Raw genomic sequence first — 6,361 nt, forward strand, 5'->3', positions numbered from 1 at the left:
AGGCACCAGGGGAGTTAATAGTGACCACGATGTCCTAGAGAGGACATTTCTAGTGTTTTAATATCTAGCACATTCTAAAGACCAATAACACAAAGGTTGATGCATGCTTAAAAATTGATACAATAACATTAGAGAAAGTATTTATAGAGGATGCTCTAGTTCAGAGTACTAAGTTGAAAGTATCTAAAGTGTAGGAAGTGTAGATACTGGATGTAAGAGATTTGTGGTTGTTTGTAGCACAGGAAGTTGGCTAAAGGAAAAAGGCCAAACTTATTGCAAAATTATATAGATCCCATCTATATGCATTGATTAATGGAATTATATATAAAAGCCATTTCCTGTCTTAGCTTATGTGGTTTCATTCAGAAGAGAGTCTTTTAGTGCGGGGCAAAGTTCACGAAGACATATGGTAATCACATCACAACAACAAAGGTTAGCCTTTGCAATGATCAGAGTGGATCCTACTACTTAGACTAAGAAAGAGGGTGGCTGACTTTTGCACCATCTGAGCATAAGAAATTTTGAGAGTATTTTGGTCTTATTGGACTACCTTAAGGTCCATGATTGGGGCATTGCCATTCAACTTGGTTTTTGAATCATAAATAGTGATTCAAATTAAAGTAGTAGTTTCATCTCATAAAATGGTGAATTTTGCACAACAAGAGGTAGATTAGAGATTATGAGTGAATTTGGATCTCTTCGAGTTAGATTGTGATCACACTTGGTGTTGTTGTCGTATAATGGCAATATAAGTTGTGGCTGATGTCGGTCTCAAGTCTGGATGAAAAAGATTGAGGCTTGCATTAGATTGTCAGCCAGCGTCAAACACATGTGAATGTTCTATAAATAGATCCATCAAACTATTGTGCTAATGTTAGGTTGTTCCCTGAAAGGAATGCGTTGTAGGGTCCGATTATAATGTCTTGGAAATGAATGCTTTATCTTCATGAGAACTTAGGTGTAGTGTTAAATATATAAGAATTCTCACACAATAGGTTGGAAACATTATAAGAATATCTATTGTCCTAGAGTTGGAACATGGACTATAGAAACATTCACTAGTAAAACAATGAATGTAATAGATATGATAATTAGGAGAAAAATTAATATTTTGTATTTTACAAGAGATAAAATGGGTAAGAGAGAAGGCAAAAATGTTAAAGAACTCAGATTTTATGTTATGATATACACGGAGTAAAACAAAAAATACTATAGGTATTGTTATAAATAGTTTGTTAAAAGATGAAGTAGTAGTAGTTAAAAAGGGGATAAGATTATAACTCTTAAGATAGTAGTGACAAAAGAAACTATTAATGTAATTAACATATATTCACTTCAATTAGAATTAGATGAATCTATTAAATATAGATTTTGCGAAGACCTAGATGAGGTAGTACAAAAAAATCTGTCAAACTAAATAATTTTAATATGAGGAAATCTAAATGAACATATAGGAGCAAGAAATGAGGAATATGATAGGGTGCATGTGGGGTTATAGTTTCAGAATAAGAAATGGAGGAAAAATTATATTGGATTTTGCAATAACATATGAACTTATAATCGCTAATACGTTTTTCAAGAAAAGAGAAGAATACTTGATTATGTTGAAAAGTGGGAATAATAAGTTGCAAATTGATTTTTTTATAGTTAGGAAGGATAAAAACGTTTGTAAAGATTGTAAGTCATCTTTTGACAAAACTTTACCTAATATATGTTAGTAATGTTAGATATGCACCTCAAACATAATATTAATAAAAGAAAAATGTGCATGACTCCTAAAATCAAGTGATAAAAGTTAAAGGATGGGAAACAAAGCATATTTAAGGAGAAGGTAGGAGTACAATTATAGGAGAAATACATGACGACTTAAATATGATATGAGATAAAATGACATTAAAGTTGAAAATGATAGCCAAGAGCGTACTCGGTGAGTGAAAGGTCGTGCATTACTAAGTAAAGAATTTTAGTAGTGGAACAAGAAAATATAAAAGTGAAGGGAAAATGAATAATTTATAAATTATTATACACTTGTAAGGATGAATAAACTTAAAGTATGTAGTAGTTAAGAAAGTGGCAAGTGAAGTCAAGAATGAAATTTTTGAATGCTTATATCGACAACTAGATACAAAAAGGAAAAGAGACATTTATAGAATAATTACTAAGTAAAGAATTTTAGTAGTGGAACAAGAAAATATAAAAGTGAAGGGAAAATGAATAATTTATAAATTATTATACACTTGTAAGGATGAATAAACTTAAAGTATGTAGTAGTTAAGAAAGTGGCAAGTGAAGTCAAGAATGAAATTTTTAAATGCTTATATCGACAGCTAGATACAAAAAGGAAAAGAGACATTTATAGAATAGCTAAAGTGAGAGAGAGGAAGACAAGTAATTTTATCCAAATAAGATGCATTAAAGATAAATGCAATAGGATATTAATAAATGATGATGAAATAAAAGAGTGATGGAAGAAGTATTTTCATCAACTTTTTAATGAAAGTTTAGGTGACCAACTTATTTTAAATAATTTAAGTAGGTTATAAGAGTATAAAATTTTAAATTTTTATCATATAATTCAAACATCAGAAGTAGAATAGATTTTAAATGGGATATAAAATGGAAAAGTAGTTAAACCAAATGATATTCCAATAAAGATGAAAGTGTCTAGGGAAGTAAGGTGTTGAATGATTTATACAGTTATTCAACTTGATATTGAAAACAAAAAAATGCAGTGAAGACTCTATCCCTTATATAAAAATAAAGGAGACGTACAAAATTATGCAAATCATAGCAGTATTAAGTTAATGAGTCATACTATGAAATTTTAGGAAAGAATAATAGAAAAAAGATTAAGGAAAAAAATCGCAGTAATTGAAAATCAATTTGTATTCATATCTGGAAGGTCAACAATAAAAATTATACATCTTCTCAGGCAACTAATTGAAAAATATCAAGAACAAAATTAGGAACAAAAGGACTTACATATGATATTCGTCGATCTAAAAAAAGTTTATGATAGAGTCCCGAGGGAAGTTATGTAGAATATTCTTGAAAATAATGGTGTTAGCATCATAGTTTAAAATTTCAAGTAGTGCTGGAGTTTCAGTTCCGGTTCGGAACGATATAGTTTCTGTATTGCATCGTGTTGTGCCGATACAGTTTCCGTAGTTTTTTAATTTTTAAATATAAATGTTAGGCAAAGACAAGTAAATATATTTTTCTTTAAAGAAAATTGATATACGAATTACTCAAATTAAAATTGATATACCATAATATGTTACTTTACTAATATCAAAATGAGTGATGTGAATTAGATGGAAGCATTGGTTCTTGCAACATTCTGATTAGATCAACTCTATAGTTTTTCAACATCTAGATTAAATAATCATCCCATAATATATAATATTGATAGTGATTTCTCCATGTCCATTAGCATGTCTCGATTGACCACTGGAAGTTGATTTGAACTAACACCACTAGAAGTTGGATTTGAACTAACATCATTGGAATCGAAATTGGTACAGGTACAGGATAAGGATAAACATATGCCCCCGAGCTTTAATATGATGGATCACTATATGATGCATTAGAACTATAATAAGAAGACCGAGAATATGCTGAAGTTCGATTAGAATCAATCTTAGCTAAACTTTCTTGCATATTTTGATAATTAAGCTTCTTTTTGTTTGTCATCGTTAGATCAACGTTAATATTGAGTCTTAATAATTCTAGCTCCATGATCATCATCTTGGGTTGTATGTGTGTAATTTTTCTCACATGTCCAAGGCTCTATAACCACCAGATGCTTCACCACTATCATCACTTCCATGAGTACTTGTATTGCTATCGACATCACTATCGTCATTTTGAATTTCTCATCGGACTTGTCAGAAGGTGATGATGGTTCATCACTATCAACATGTTCTTGTTTATCAATTGCATCGAATGGATTTTCACTAATTCTCAATTGCCCAATTTCCTTAAAAGTTGGAGTTTTGACTGTTCTTTTATCTTTAGTAAAAATTGCAAGAGCTTTACCTTTGTCTTTATCTATGGACTTTGGTTGAGTTTAGGGTTGGGATGTTTGAGAACGTCTCAATCGAGATCCATAAAATCAAAATTTTTGATCAAAAGCTTCATCATTATGTTCCTCACCAACATCTCTTTTAGATTATATTTTTTCAATCTCCTGAGTAAGAAATTGAGATGGTCGTGGTGGATCTCCAGTTTCATCAAGGGATTTTCAGCCTTAACGATGCTCCACCAATCCATCATTAGATCGTCCTTTGGACAAATACCAATATTAAATGGGTCTATATCACTAGACTCTTGTTTTTCATGATCTTATTCTTTTGTTATAACTCTTAGTTGAAGATACATATTATATTGAACGTAGATCATCTTTTCCAAGCAACGATAAAAAGACGATTTCGTACTTTTGTATGAATGAGGGAGAAAATTTATTAATTTCTTTCGTAACTACTTGAAGACGGTTGTGAGAGAATTTGTATTGCAGTCTTTTTTAAATTTGGGGTTGATGCTCCATATTGTGACCACCACTCAGCTGTAAATAAATAAAAATAAAATTAAAATAATATTTATATTTGTCGACAATAATTACTAATATTTTTTTCTATATTTATCTGTATCCATTTTATATCTGCATGACACTACAAAAGAATCGCTAAAAGAACCATTTGCCTCTCGAAATAATTCATATTTTTTTGTAGTCTATATTATATTTCTTAGGGCTACTAATAAATCTTCATTTGTAGCAAGATTATAACTGTATTGATATACCGGATTAAGATAATAACCTAAAATAATTAAATATATATAATTATTAATAACAATATTAAAAATTATTTATCATTAAAAAATACGCACCTATCTAATGAATATATTGTCTCATTTGGTTGTTCTCTTGTAGTGATTATATCAATATAATATTGATACTTGGTGGTTGTAGACGTCTCTTAATTTCCTCTTTTGCTTCATGAATTAGATAATAAACTATGTCCATTTGTGATTTCTTATTCATATCGACTTTACGTAGAACAACGTATAAGGGTTCTATCGTTGTACGAATATTTGCAATATAGTCTCAAAATCTAATAGATATAATAAAAATAATTTTTTTGTATCTCTTTACTTTCAACAATATTAGAGTATTGAGAGGTTTTCCAATCTTCATCATCATAAATAAACATGGCCTTGAATTCAACTTTTTTCTAAAACAATGATTTTAATAGGAGAAAGTGAGTTGCAAACCTAGTTGCTTTTGGTCGTAGAATCTCTCTATTAATAAATTTCACCATCAATCTGTGAACTCAATGATGATTATAAAGAAATTTTGTTAATGATTGATTTTTTTTCACTACTTTCTTTACTGTGTCAAGTTTATTGATATCGGTCATCATCAAATCAATACAGTGTACCGTGTATGGAGTCCAAAATAATGTTTGTTACTTTTGCTCCAATAACTCTTCATCCCTCTTGAAGTTGGTATCATTGTTTATAATATATGTTCTACTCAACATATAGAATTCTTAGGAGCAGAAATAGGTCAAGGAACTATAACATTACAACCACATGTAACAACAAAAATACTAGCATTTCCTGATAAAATAGAAGAAACAAAAGACTTAAGATCTTTTTTAGGCTTATTAAATTATGCCAGACCTTACTTAAAAGACATAGGAAAAATTAGTGGACCCTTATATAATAAAACCTCCACTACAGGACAAAAATATTTTAATCAACAAGATATTAACCTTATCCAACAAATTAAAACTATGGTAAAAACCATACCTACTTTAACACTTCCTTTAGATACAGACTATTTGGTAATAGAAACAGATGGAAGTGAACTTGGATGGGGAGGAGTCTTATTAAAGAAAAAGACAAAATACGATCCCAAAACAACAGAAGTACTATGTAGATACACGTCAGGACAATATAAAGAGAAAGGACACTTAACCTCTCTAGATTATGAAATTCTAGCAGTAATTTACTGTCTAGACGCTTTTAGACTTTTTATTTGCAGTAAACCAGAAATCACAGTAAGAACAGATTGTGAAGCCATTGTAAAATATAGCCAACAAACAAAAGGACTTAGAAAAGGTCTAAGTACAAAAAGATGGATTAAATTTTCTGATGCTATTATAAACAGAGGTTTAAAAATTCAATGGGAACATATTAAGGGAAGCAACAATTCCTTAGCAGATACATTATCAAGACTATTCCACTAATATATATAGTTCTTACACAGATGGACAGACAAAGAAAAATCAGATCTTTTGCTATGCCTACCATGCGATTTGGCTCACAATCTCTACAACAATACCATAGGTATGAAGAA

General features: G+C 30.1%; 2 pseudogenes; both read right to left on the reverse strand.

Moving 5' to 3' along the window:
- Positions 1 to 3,291: 3,291 nt before the first annotated feature.
- Positions 3,292 to 4,568, reverse strand: LOC141826225 (uncharacterized; annotated as a pseudogene).
- Positions 4,569 to 4,620: 52 nt separating this feature from the next.
- On the reverse strand, positions 4,621 to 5,540 carry LOC141826379 (uncharacterized; annotated as a pseudogene).
- Between the last annotated feature and the right edge of the window lie 821 nt (positions 5,541 to 6,361).

The sequence above is a fragment of the Curcuma longa genome, chromosome 4 (genome assembly GCF_044706935.1).
Source record: "Curcuma longa cultivar G26 ecotype Majalengka, Jawa Barat chromosome 4, ITB_CL_G26_1.1, whole genome shotgun sequence".
Classification (NCBI taxonomy): domain Eukaryota; kingdom Viridiplantae; phylum Streptophyta; class Magnoliopsida; order Zingiberales; family Zingiberaceae; genus Curcuma; species Curcuma longa.